The sequence below is a fragment of the Triticum dicoccoides genome, chromosome 4A (assembly GCF_002162155.2).
Source record: "Triticum dicoccoides isolate Atlit2015 ecotype Zavitan chromosome 4A, WEW_v2.0, whole genome shotgun sequence".
Lineage (NCBI taxonomy): Eukaryota > Viridiplantae > Streptophyta > Magnoliopsida > Poales > Poaceae > Triticum > Triticum dicoccoides.
In genome coordinates, this window is record NC_041386.1 from 650,618,018 (window position 1) to 650,632,389 (window position 14,372).

Sequence of the window (14,372 nt, forward strand, 5' to 3'; positions counted from 1 at the left end):
TTGACCAAAATATTGGCCAATAAACCCGAACCAAGCGTACCACGGACAAAGTTTGACCAAAGTACTACTCAAAGAGGGTGTCGAAGTTCAAGCTTTTTGTGCAGAGTGGAGTCACCGTTGACGCTGATACAGAGTGCCACGCCTCCGACCTCCGACGATAGAAAGAAAAGAAAGCTCGCCGCGCCTGCCGCCTCGTCGACATGCCGCTGGAGTGCTTCGACCTGCGGATCGCGTCGCGCGAGCTGGTCCGGGCCTCCAACCCTCCCCGAGCTTCCCCGCCGTGCACGCCGTCTCCAACCTCGACCTCGTCCTCGGCCCCTTACCGATCTACCTCGTGAGCATCTACCCTCCCCCGCCGTGCGGCCTGGACCCCGTGCTCGCCGCCGTCCGCGCCGCGCTCCCGGCCTACCTCTCCCGCTTCTTCCCCTTCGCCGGCCGCGTCGTGCGCCACCCGGACACCAACGTCCCCGAGGTCGCCTGCTCCAACGCCGGCGCCGAGCTCATCGTCGCCGACGCTGCCGGGGTCCCCCTCGCCGCCGTCGACTTCGCGCGCTTCGACGGCTCGCTCGGGATGATCCAGATCCCGTTCGACGCGGGGCTCGCGTTGTCGCTGCAGGTGGTCCGGTTCGCGTGCGGGGGGTACTCGTTGACCGTCGGCACCAACCACCTCCTCGCCGACGGCCGGGCGCTCATCTTGCTGCTCAATAGCTTCGCGGAAATGGTCCGCACTGGCGGGGGACTCTCCCGCGGGCCGCTGCTCGACCGGTCGTCCCTGCTCGTCCCGCGGTCGCCCCCGCGGTACAGCTCGTCGCTGGACGCCGAGTTCGCGAGGTTCACGCCGGAGACCATGATCAATCCCCTCCTGGCCGCGGCCATGGAGCGGCGCGTGTACCGCATCGGCGCAGCCGACCTCGTTGGGCTCCAGAAGGCGGCGTCCCCAGGCGGCGGCCGCCGCACCTCGCGCTTCGTGGCGCTGTGCGCGCACGTCTGGAAGCTCCTGGCGCGGGCCGTCGGCGACTCCGACCCCAACTGTCGCATGGCGTGGATCCTCGAAGGCCGGAAGTGCATCGAGCCGTCGGAGGGCGCGCTGGACATGTACATGGGGAACGTGGTCACCTACACGTCCCGCGAGGCGAGCGTGGCGGAGCTGCTGCGCGCGCCGCTGCACGACGTGGCGGCCGCCGCGGGCGCGGCCATGGCGTGGGTGATGACCAGGGACAGGTTCCAGGAGCTGGTGGACTGGGTGGAGGTGAACAAAACGGCGTACAAGGACGGCGGGAAGTGGACGGAGGCGGTGAACCTCGGCCTGGGGAGCCCGGCGCTGGTGATCTCCGGAATGCTCCCGTTCGCCAACGACGGGGACCTGGGGTTCGGGAAACCGAGGATGGTGTCGCCATGGCTGCGGCACGGCCGGCTGGGGTCGGCATCGATGATGGCGGTGCCCTGCCCGAGCGGGGATGGGTCGTGGTTCATCGGCGGCACCAGGCTATGGCCGCGGCTGGTGGAGGTGATCGAGGCCGGCCCGGAGAGCCTGCTGAAGCCGCTGACGGCGGCGAGCTAAGGTTCGTGGCGCCCCACGGCTCTCGTCTGTGAGCTCGCGGCGGACAGTGTTGTCCTTCCGTAAACAAATATATAAAATATAAAAGCGTTTATGTCACTATTTTAGTGAGTGAATATTTTTATGTTCTTTTACTGAGTGAGTAATAATGTTCTGTCAGTGAAGTGGTTCTTTCTGGACGTGGAGTATTTAAGCTCGAGCTCAAATGAGTTTGATGAACAGTAAAATCAAAAATAATTAAAAGAAAATTCCTTTTTATAAACTTTGACAGATGTTCTAACTGCTTGCAAATTTTCATTATGAGATCACATTCGTGGAAGCCGCGACAGAACAACAAAACCGATGCTCCAAAAATGCAACTTTCAAAAGCATTTTTTAGAGCACTGAATGTGATCTCATGATGAAAATTTGGCAAACACGTAGAACATCTGTCAGTGTTTACCATTAAAAAAATCATATTTTTTTAATTTCTTTTCAAAAAAACTGATTTTACTGCAGCAGGCTCATTTGAGTTCTTCCTTACAATTACTAAGCTCTCTAGGAGAGCTTCAATAGTGTACTCCCTCTTTGTTTATTTACTCCATGTGCCACCATTGTTTAAAGTTTAAATTTATAAACTTTAATTTGAGTACATCATTAGATTCATTATTAAATATATTTTCATGCTATATTCTTTGCAGAAATATTCTGACAGCATATAGATTTGTTATTATAAATGTTTATATTGTTCTCAATTATCTTGATCAAACTTTACACATTTTGTCTTCAGTCAAAACTGTTGTGCTAAATAAATAAAAATGGAGGAAGTATATTCCTCAAAGTGGACCTGCCTGTAAGGGTCTGGTAGGATTGTGCGTCTCATATCAATTTTTTTAGACAATCTCGCGAAGCTTTTATTTAACTCATCACAATGTTTACAGGGGCGAAAGATAGTTCACCTGGGTTGCCTAACCACACACGGCGGCCAACTCCAAGTGAGAGAGCATGCTTCACTAAATTGTGAGTCTCGACATTCGAGCTTCTAAATTCATGGCTAAAAAGCAGGTAGCAAAAAGGTTAGATCGATCTACAATCTCCCTAATGATAGCTCCATAGCCTGCTGCAATCACCTGTCTGAAATCATCAATGACAATTTTGTAGTCCGAGGCCACTGAGATCCTGCGCTCGTAAAGGTCATCCGCCAATGCAAGTGACTCCCATACTGCCAAGGCCTCTAATGTCGTAGGATCACCAAGACCATGGAAGGTAATCTTCGCCACACACAAAAAAACTCCATGTCGATCCCTACACACCATTGCGACCGCGCCGATCGGTCTGGCTCTCATAAGCGCAGCATCGACGTTGATCTTGCATGTTCCTTCCTGGGGTGGCATCCACTGGCTCGGGCGGGGCTGAGCAGCTCTAGGCTCTGATAACCCACAAGTATAGGGGATCGCAACAGTTTGCAAGGATAGAGTATTCAACCCTATTGGTTCGACACAAGGGGAGTCAAAGAATATTTACAAGTATTAGTAGTTGAGTTATCAATTCAACCACACCTGAAGATTAATTATCTGCAGCAAAGTGATTAGTAGCAAACTAGTATGGTAGTTTTGATAGTAGTAGCAACATCAATAGTTACAATAACAGTGATAGCAATGATTTTGTAGCAAGTGCAATAGTAACAATAGCAGTAGTAACTTAGCAAGAACAATATGAGAGAAATTCGTAGGCATTGGATCGATGAATTCGTTGGATGATATTCATCATATAACAGTCATAACCTAGGGCGATACGACAGTAGCTCCAGTTCATAAATATAATGTAGGTGTGTATTCCGTAAATAGTCATACGTGCTTCCTTCTCCACCACTACATCGTCCAGGGGCCATCCATCTAGTCGCCTCCGGTGGCAGTGGATCTTCCTTCTCCACCATCACATCGTCCATGTCCTCCTCCTGGAGGCCAAGCTCGCTCATCAGTGCTTCCAAGTCCCCTGTCTTGGAGTTCAAAGACGACACAGCCATGTTGTTTCCCTGACCCGAGAAAAGATTCGGTCGGCTGCTTCGCCAAAACCCTAGCCTAACCCCAGACCAAAGGATCGTGCGTCAAGACCGGGCAGCGTTGCTAAGAACGCCCCTTGATCGGTCCGAGCACAGCCCTTCTGCGAAGACGACACTACTAGAGAAAACTTTACTAGTGGCGCTGGTTTTTTACATACTAGTAGCACGGGCACTCGCGGGCACTACAACTATTAATAGTAGCGCGTTTCTAAACAAGCGTTGCAGCTAAAATACTTAGTAGTAGCGCCTCTTTGTATACCAACGCTACTACTATCATCACGTAGTAGTAGCGCCCTATTTTCTCCCCACGTCACAACTACGTAAATAGAAATTAAAAATAATAAAAAGAAGTCAGATGCAATATTCATGGAAATCAAGACAAGTCCAGTGCAAATAAACTAAGTTCATAGAACCATCTCACAAACATTAACGACAATACCACATTTAATATAACAACACAACCTCACAAACTCATATATAGTAGTCAACAATGCATGGATAGATCATAGTTGATAAGTCTACTAAGTAATCATACTAGCATATATATGGTTCAGCAGCCACACACATGCATATGTAGTTATAGATGATATCGATGACGATCATCATCCTCAAGCCTTGGCGGTGGGTGTTCCTGATAGTAATTAGGATGGCCTGTCCAACATGAAGATTCTTGCCGACGAGGAAGCTCTTCCATCCAACCGAGTTGGAGTGTGTGCGACCGTCCGTGTCCACGCCGTATGCACAGGTGGTGATAGAGCCCCTCGCGGTAAGGCGTATTCCAGCAGAGCCTTCTTCATCAGGTTTGATACCACAACTCTCAGATAGGCTCTTTGGCAATTTTTGAATAAGAAAACATATCAATTAATAAGTAGCCTCACACATTCTACACTATCAAAATATATTACTACATTTCTACTAAGCATGAATTCTACTAATAAGTATATATGGATTCTACACTATTAACAGTTCTTTGGATTCTACGTGAAGCATATATATCATCGGATTCACTAAGCATATATATCATCGGACTCTACACTAAGTATAATAATAAAGCATATCATCAAATTACTACAGTAAATGGAACATACAATGACATGCCGATCAACCATGGTACTTGTCAGGTGGGTCCGAATGGCACCCCACGAAGTTAGCACGTGGCGGAATTTTGTCCCATAGGTTGCACACTTCCTCCTCGCTCAACCTCATTCTTTGAGCTACGATGGCTTCATCAAGTGGGTCATCATCATCCTCATCATCTTCATCATCTTTCGCTTTGTTGACATAAATGACGGCCAGCTTGGGTCTTTTTGCTCTGAAGGAGAAGCTGATCAACTCACCATCGGTGATATGCATGTGGGCGATGAAACGGGCCCATCCATCTCCTCCCACCTGCGTCATATTTCGTCCTTTCTCGGCCTTCATAGTGTAGGGGCGCCCAGGAGCCTCAAAGGTTACAAAGTCTCCAGTCAGCTTGTTGAATTCTGACCTCACATTGCATGGGACGATCTGTGTACAAAAAGCAAAATAATATATACACGATGCATTAATACCAATAACACTAAGAACAAAATAGTGGTTACTAGTTTCATATAATTTATTACCGCTGCATGAAGAAAACTAGACTGGAAGTAGATGCCGAACAGAGTGCCAGTTGCAAGGCTGCTGGTGCACCTTGACTTGCACCGTCGACATGGTGGTGGTGGTGGTGGTGGTGGCGCCATTTCCCTAAAGCAATATGATTAAAGGATTAACGATCCCAAAAGTAAACATAAAGTTTTCAATACTCATCAGGTTTTGAATAATATACACATCAGGTTCACATCATAGAGAACACACATCAGATTCACATGGCAAGCAAAATAACAACTAAATTGTAGTTCAGTTCAGACAATAACCTAATAGAGATCATGTAACCCAAACAGAGCCTAATAATAAGATAAATGGCATATTGCCATTATTGTGCAAGCAGACAAGCAAAAGTAGTTCAAAAATAGCCTAATTCTGCATTATTAGTAGTAGATAAAATACCATTTATTCGCACATTAATCGAGGCAGCTATAAGGCAGCAATAAGATCATCAATAGATAAAATACCATTTATTTACAAAAATATCAATTATGTATTATCTTTGCAAGCATGGCAAAGCAGAGCAATAACTCTTCCATCCTCATCAAGGACAACTCCCAGCCCTGACACAAGGGTAAAAACACTTCCATCCGCATCGAGGACAACTGAACTAACTGGATCAATCCAGGGGAACACTTTATCTATTCCCACATCCAAAAGTACCAGCTTAGAATCTTTCAAAATAGCACGACACAAGATTCACAAAACACAATAAGTAAACATCCATTCCACCTTTGGCATCAGATGCACAATAATTAGAACTATAAAAGGCAAACACACCCCTTTTAGATCAGATACAACTCTCTATCTCTCTGTGTTTTCTTTTTCTGAAATTTACCAAAAATGGGCTCACTAACAGCACCAGATGGATAGCGATTTGGGTCGATCATTCCATTAACGGTCGGGTGCTGGTGGATCGATGTCGTCACCGGCTAACCTCCTCCTACTTCTAAAAGGCAATGAAACAAGACTGCAAGTGCATGCTTCCCTTTGCATCAACCGCTCTAGCCATCGGTGCGGTTGGTTAGGCCTTAGGTGTGTGTGACTATGTTTCCACAGCAAAAAACCATTGCTGTAAGATACCCTGGAGAATTGTTGACCTAACTTGCCGCCCTCTCCGCCATTCTCCTGCTCCTTCCCTTTCCCCTTCTCCCTGGCCCTCTGCTTGCCCGCCTCCACCATGGCGGCCGCCACCGCCGCCTCCCTGCTCTCCCGCTGCTGCTCCTCCCGTCGCACGCTGTCCAGCAGCTCCCACTGCCTCCTATCCCTCTCCTGCATCTCCCGCCGCCTGTTCCCCACCATGCCCAACAAGCCTCTACTTCTCTCACCTAACCCCTCTCTCTACTCTCCCTAATCATGCGAGGAAACAAGCCTGCGAGAACACGTCGAGCGAACCGGACCTGTCGCATCGAAGCGTGGAGCCACCGTGCAATCCCTAAATCCCATTTCCCCACGCGAATCCCAAAACATGGCGAGCCGCCGCGGCGAATCGATCGGAGCCTAGTGGTGGCACGCGCAGGGAGGAGGAGATCGAGGGGGACTTACGGGGCTGGAGCGTCGGAGGAGGCGAGAGGCGACAACGCGTGGGCCAGTTTTCTTTTCCTGTAGTAGTAGCGCTGGGTAGAGGCCGGCGCTACTACTAAGCCCACTAGTTGTAGCGCTCGTTCGAAACAAACGCTACAGGTAAGTGGGCTACCGTTTTACCCTGCGGCCCACGTAACAGCAGCGCGGCTCAAGCTAACAAACGATGTGTTATTTAGTAGTAGTAGTGTGTTTTGTACCAGGCGCCACTGGTACGTACCAGTAGCGTGGGTGCTTAAACAGGCGCTACTGGTAAACTTCCATCTATAAGCATTGTCCTAGTAGTGCGGGGGGAGGGTAGCCGGAACCCTACGGTGGAGATCAAGTCGCTGACGAGGGGAGTAGAAACCCTGATGAGAGGGTAGACTCTCTTGCGCGTCTCATATCATATGACACTATTGGAGCTAACACGGTCGTGGCCCATGTAGAGCTACCTTTTTTTTGTCCATAGGTTTAATAACGGACTTTTTATGGTTGGTTTTTTATTATCAAAATTTTATTATATTTTTTATTGAAATTACGATTGCGAGCAAACGCGCAGATCCGCGGCCCATGCGTACATCGTTCGCCATATTTTTCCCATTCGTTTTTCATCCAAATTTTCTTACTTCGTCCTTTTTTTTATTAAAAGCTTTGATTTTTTCTTAAAATATTAAGGAATTTCAAGTTATTTTAATTTAGGAAAAATCATGTATACATGAAGAAACATTGAACAATTTACATAATGTTCATAATTTGAGAAATAGCTCATGAATACGAAAAATATATTCATGAATTGTAAGAGGCTAGGCACGTAGAACAGAAAACTGGACACGCACTCTCGAGTTCCTAGTGCTGAACTGCTTCTACGGCAACCCCATCCTAGCGTCCACGTCCCTTGAGAACCTGCACAAGGTGAGGGCAACAAGGTTTTTGGGGACCGTCTCGGGGAGACTGCTCGCTCAAATTCGACTACACTCGACATATGTTCACCTGCTTCGACTACTTCCTCTAGGGCGGACAACCACCATTATTATTTTTCATTGCTTCGTTCTAATTCCATGTGACAAATTAAGTGTAACCTGCAAAAAAAAGAGTGTGCACCGGGATGTGTGGTAACGTGCATGCATACAAATAATTTATGAAACCATAACCTTCTAAGACACGTTCATGTTAAGTGCATATTTAAGGACAGTAAAACTGAGCCTAAACCGAGCTCTTTCAGCGATTAGAGATTTCGGCCGTCTGTTTTGGCGATGTAGACGTTCCTGACCGTCAGATTTGTCCTACAGTTCGACCCTCAACGCACATTTCTGGTTGCTGGGCCACGTTCGTCCCTAGCCCGTCCAAGGCGCGCTTTTTCTCCCGCATGGGCCTACTCCTGGGCCGACTGTCCTTGGGCTGCTGCTTTGGGGGCAGAATCGAAAGCCTGTGGATCACTGCTACGGGTTACCGTCAGATCTTGTACGAACGGTCTCGATTCTACTCTGCGGCCACCTCCTAGCCCCACTCAATCCCTCCCCACGTTGGCCTAGGGCGAGACCTTGTGCGCCGCCGCTGTAGTCAGAGAGAGAGGGAGGGAGAGAGGGATGGCGCCCGCAGGGTATGGGTACGGGTGGAGCTACCCCATACCCTTACCCATCCACCCTGAACTTACCCATCACCCATACCCATACCCGTCAAGGGTACAATTTTTTCTCATACCCATCACCCGACAGGGTATATGGGTACCCGCGGGTAAATATACCCGCATTTACAACACATCAGTTGAGTAGAAAATAGTTGTAAAAAGCAATATATAATCATAAATTATTAATAGCAACAAATTTTAAACAACAATGTACAATAACATATTGTAACAATAACACATTCTCATAAACAAAAATACTTGCCTATAAAGTGACACATAAAAATGTTAAAAAAAACAACACATAATCATACATAACAACACATACGTATACACTTTAAGTTCACAAAATCAAGATAAATCGTAGAGATAATTTTACTACACATTAGAGTTTTTATCTAGCGTGATTAGGAGGGTAAAATTAATACGTTATGATATTAACGGAAACCCATTTGTTAACATTTTAGATGGGTACATGGGTAAGCGGGCATGGGTTATACGATCCCATACCCGTACCCTTTCCACCCGACGGGTATGATATTTTCCCATTTAAGTACCCATGGGTAAATTTTTATCCCATACCTTTACCCTAATAGGGTTTTTACCCGCAGGGTACGCGGGTAATGGGTACCCATTGCCATCCCTAGGAGAGAGAGAGGAGGAGGAGGGAGGGAGGGAGGGAGGGATGGACATCCCCCGTGTATGCGTGGCGGGCGAGGGCGATGTCTCTGGTCACATCGGTGTGTCACTCCTCGGCGTGTATGGCGTCTCGCTGGCGGGCGTGGTGCAGTGGGCGGTAGCGGCCGAGCGCACTGAACCTCCCGCTGGATTTGTCCAACGATGTATCTCAATGTCCTTTACGATCTTCAGGTTAGGCCGATCCCCAGTCACCAGTTCCATTTTATTCTCGGGCTCCTCCCTTTAAATTATTGATATTGACTGAATGCTTGTGTTTACATCTAAACGCATTGACTGGGGCTCCTCCTCTTGTTTCGCAGTATTGTTTTGTCCGCGTCCACAAACACACTGTCGGGCAAGACGACGGACGTGCTTCTGCTCTCCCTAGGTGCCGTCGCCATGCCCTCCTGCTTGCAGTTCCTTTAATCGCTGCAGTCTGCACCTAAATCATGATAAGTAAACCGACTTTTGAATCATGATAAGAAGCAGTTGATTCCTTTTGCTGAAAATATATGTGAGCTGAGTGATTGACTTCGCGTGCAATCTGTTTGCTTTGTCAATACGGAGTAGTCACATCTTACCAGTGCACTCCAATTCCCCGTTGTTGTCTCACTCTGTAATTCCCTGCCCCCTAATCTAATCGTCTTTGCTTCAGTGTACCCTGGATTCGAACCAAATCAAATACTCACCACGTGCTTCTAATTGGGACTCTTGACACCTAACTTGCTGACTTGAACATTCGAATTGTAATGATGACTAGGAATTAAGTGTCTAGATTATTGGTATCATTTCTTAGAGAATTAACCTAGCCAGCATAAACACCAAATATTTAGGTCCAGTAGTATACTTATGTTAAGTTCAACATGGTTTAAATTCACCAAAATGCAGGTAGCTCTCACCATCAACATCACATGGGCCAAGTATAAATGCAATCTGGAGTCAATAATGTTATTGTTAGTTTAGTTTGCTGTCTGATCATGATAATTTCCATAGAACGTTGTTGTACCTTCAGATTAGAATAACTTTCTTATATCAACAATTTGGTTCAGCCTGTAACTTTTGTTGTGTGCATGGGGTAAAGAAGCAAACAAGCGGTCTACTCCATCTAGCACCTCGAAGAGCAACCGCAGTGCAGACCGCCCCTTGCAGGCTTCAGATCACCCACAAGAATGTTGCGAATTTGGGCGGACATACTAGCTCTTACTACTTGAGTACTTGTTGGTCCGCCACAGAGGTATGCGATGGAATCGGGGAATAATTACATGTCATGGCTATAGTGACATATATCTCCTGCCTTTATTGTTCGTGCTTTTGTTGGTTCTGGTTGGTTTGGAAAGATGCACATGAACGGGGTTTTGCAATGCAGCGGCTCCCGCTCCAAGTTGGCCACAAAACCCCAGGAGCATGTTGAGGGCATAAGACAAGCAAATAACAAGAAATCCGCCAAACATTGTGTGTTCAACTTCGTTTTTCGTTCTGGGGATTGCCTCTTTGTTGGCCTCCAGGTATTTTAGTCTCAGCAATGATATTTAGCTTATTGTGCAATAACCAGCTGTTTGGATGGAATACAATCTGACCTAATTTGACTGCAAAAATGCAACACAACAATAAGGATGAAAATCCATGTTATGTATTTTCATAGAGTAAATGTCTCCTTTCCTAAAATAATTAAATATACATGGAGGTCTGCGGATAACTTTGGCTTTCTATTCCTTTAGCATTTTGTGTTTGGTACAAATTTGCTGCATACTTTACAGACTCAAGGTTATGTTTTGGCCGAGTTTGACAGTAGTCTGTGCATGGTAGTCAAATTATTTACATTTTCAATGTGAGTTTATAACTTAGTTGTCATGATAAATACAACGCTTTTTGCAGTGTGGGCGCTGAAGTATTCCGAGGCAATCTTTGACAGGAGTTGATGTATTCTTTTTCTTTTACTTGATTTAGCAAATTTCAAAATTCTATGCAAATTTTATAACTCACCTATGTATTGTTTAGAAGATTACCCACACCAATGTCGTGATGCTAATCTGCCTACATGCAGGTGATGACTTCCTTAGATAGGAGCTGGTCTCCTTGTACTTTAATAGCTAAGTGTTGTAAATTGCATTCTATTACATGTTGCCGCAACTTTTCCAGAGTTGTTGGTATATCTCAATGCTAGAGATGATGAGGTTTTGCTTAGTAAGCATGCTTTTGTGTAACTCTTTCCTCAAAAATATGCGATTGTGTGGTTGAATTAAATTCCCCGCTTAAATATTTCTGAGTGTGCTGGATAGAACATTTTGATTGGTATATTTGGACCATGTGGATAATGCAAAGCTTACCTTCTATGTATGTCATATATATTTGCACCAAGCACCTATAATAGTGTTGGACTTTAGTACCACAACAATAACAGATGCTTATATAGTTCCAGTTTAATATCTTACGAAATAGTGAAATACTCTACCACCCTCTGTAAGGAATGCTTTTAGTCCTTAGAGAGTTGTTCGAGGGTCATAGATAGTGTGTAGAGTTGCCTGTGTTGTCGCTAAAACTCCTAGAATATTAGAACACACCTATGGTCATAGTGTGTAGAGTTGCCTGTGCTGCCTTTGATCAATAATAAATAATAAAATAAATGTACTTTTATATAAATGTTCTCTAATACCAGGCGCTGAGATACTTACCTGGTTGTATATCCACTAAGATATTCCTATGGAAGTTACTAATGAATTTACATATTATTATATCATAATTTTTATACCAATTCTCTAGAGTATAATGCCTCTACAATTCCATCAATCACTAATATTTTAGTGTCAAATTAGACGGGCGCAGCAACGCGCGCCTTTCATGATCTACTCCCTCCGTTCCCAAATACTTGTCTTTCTAGGCATTTCAAATGGACTCAACATACGGATGTATGTAGACATATTTTAAAGTGTAGATTCACTCATTTTGCACCGTATGTAGTCACTTGTTGAAATCTCTAGAAAGACAAGTATTCAGGAACGGAGGGAGTAGTAAATTGTACGGCAGGCCATGCATACGAGCAGTACATGTAATTATGTCTGGACTGGGTATGCAAGGAAACAAGCAAGCAGTTGAGACCAATAAAAAACTGGTGTGCATCTTTATGCCGGAGCTGAAAGTTTTTTCTTTCTTCTAGGGCGCGTTTAATACTGTACACGGATCGAAATAGGAGACCACATAGTGTTCGTTTAGCATGAGCATTTAGTATCATGAACCTATTACATGAAGAAAAAACAGTCAGTAGCAACTTGATATCTTGAAACAGGCTTTCGCTCCGCTTTATATATAAAGCAATATCGAAAAAAGTACACGGCCGAACGGTACAAAATGATGAGGTAACCCTCTTACAAAGCTGATCCTAAGATAATCGGCACACGCAAAACGCACGCGACTACGCTACCGACAAATATCACCGAGAGAACTAAACACACCCCACGCTACAACCTAGCACAGCTAAACTCCACGACAATGCCCCCAAGAGGGAAAACAACACAGAGCATCGCCATTGCCGAGTCCACACGGGACAAAGGTCTTCACCCGGAGCTCTGACACGAAAAGAAGAACCACAACGACGTCTTTAGGAAGAACGCAACACCCTTGGGTGTCGCCGTCGTCGGCGCCAAGGCACAGAACTTTCACTTGGCAACTCATCCGTGTCACTATGAGGTCGCCAGGCGAAGCACGGCGATGTCAGAACTCCAACTCCGGATCAGGACACCGCCCCTCCAATAGAGAGGCAGCTTGATACATACGGAGTCGGCAAAGCAAATTAAGAGGCAATGGCCCGTAACATGATATTTAACTTTAAAATAAATCATATAATTATAGATTTCCACCGTATGCACATCAAATTGGCTAATTGTACATATCAGAAGATTTTAATATTTATTTAGAATGCACATGGTCATTAGATTAATTGGAAGTATACAAAAAGATATTAATTAGCATGTCACCAAGAGCGATTAAGCCTCCCCTACGCTCACGCCTAGGGTTTTATTCCTCGCGGGCGATCTAGTCGCCCCCGAGTCCTACCACCCATACCACGACCTGATCGGGGATCTTTTCGGCCGCGCTGCACCCCAGCCCGCGTCTGGATGGCTTCCCCCTCGGACGCCAACTCTGCTATGAGCGGCGGCGCCTCGGCGGCAGCCAACCCTGTTCTTGAGGATTTCTTCGACCATCTGGATCTAAACGACGAGGAGTTCAATGATGTGGAGATTGATGAGGAGGATCCCAGTATCAAAGAAAGCGTGAGGTGGCTGGCCCTGGCTAGGGTTCACGACCTTCTCCTCAGCGGCTTTCTACAAGGATATGAGGGCGGCCTGGAATCCGACGCAACCAGTACGTTTTTGTCCGGTTGGTCCCAACAGATTCGTTGTCCAGGCTTCATGCCTTGGGGATTGGGAGCGGATGATGAAGCAAGGACCTTCGCTCTTCCGTAACATGGCGGCCCTTATATGCTCGTATGATGGTTTTACCAAAGCGGATGATGTAGTCTTTGATCACATGCCTATTTGGCTCTAGATACATAAGCTACCTAACCCCTACTTTAAGCAGGGGATTGTAGAGAGGATCCTAAAGGGGGCTGGTGAAATCTTGGAGATGAGATTGAACGGCAACACCCACGGGGACTATGTCAGGGTTAGGGTTAACCATGACATTAAACAGCCGCTGACGAAGTTGGTGAGCGTTGTCAGAGCTCAGGAGAGACAAGTTTACCTGGTTCGATATGATAAGCTTGCTCGTTTTTTGCAAATTCTGCGGTCTAATTGGACATGATCACAAGGAGTGCGGTTCTGGGGTTCATGATCAGAAGAAACTGAAGTTTGGAGATTGGTTGTACGCTGATGGGCCTAGCCGTCCGCGTCCTGAGCTAAACCCTACCAGGGCCAATGAGCCACGACAAACGAAGAACAACGGTAGCCCTAGTGCTCCGTTGGTTCCTAGAGGCAAGGAAGTTGACCCTGAGACCCGGGATACTGCCACGAGTCCGGTGAAGAACTTGGGGGTGAGTATGGAGGTTGAAAGAGAAGCTAGGAAGAGACTGAATATGGACAATGCTGGAGATGATGTTCTGAATAATACCAGTAACCCGAAGGCGATCTTGGCCATCACCGATGGCAATGGTCGGGACTTAGGGGGCAATGTCTCTCCTTCCAGCAGCACTTCTAGCAGTAAACGTGTTAAACTCAGTAAGGACCATGTCACAAATGAGATATCGGCGGCTTCCCGAGAGGAAGACCGTCGGACACAATGAATACTCT

At 46.4% G+C, this 14,372-nt stretch overlaps 1 long non-coding RNA gene and 1 pseudogene across 1 annotated transcript; both read left to right on the forward strand.

The window, feature by feature from the left end:
• The first annotated feature begins 200 nt into the window (after window positions 1-200).
• On the forward strand, window positions 201-1,625 carry LOC119289573 (annotated as a pseudogene).
• A 7,488-nt stretch (window positions 1,626-9,113) lies between these two features.
• Window positions 9,114-11,072, forward strand: LOC119289574. The gene is made up of 5 exons (XR_005141548.1): window positions 9,114-9,282; window positions 9,411-9,478; window positions 10,172-10,324; window positions 10,457-10,595; window positions 10,966-11,072. It is a non-coding gene; the product is annotated as an uncharacterized LOC119289574 (long non-coding RNA).
• The last annotated feature ends 3,300 nt before the right edge of the window (window positions 11,073-14,372 follow it).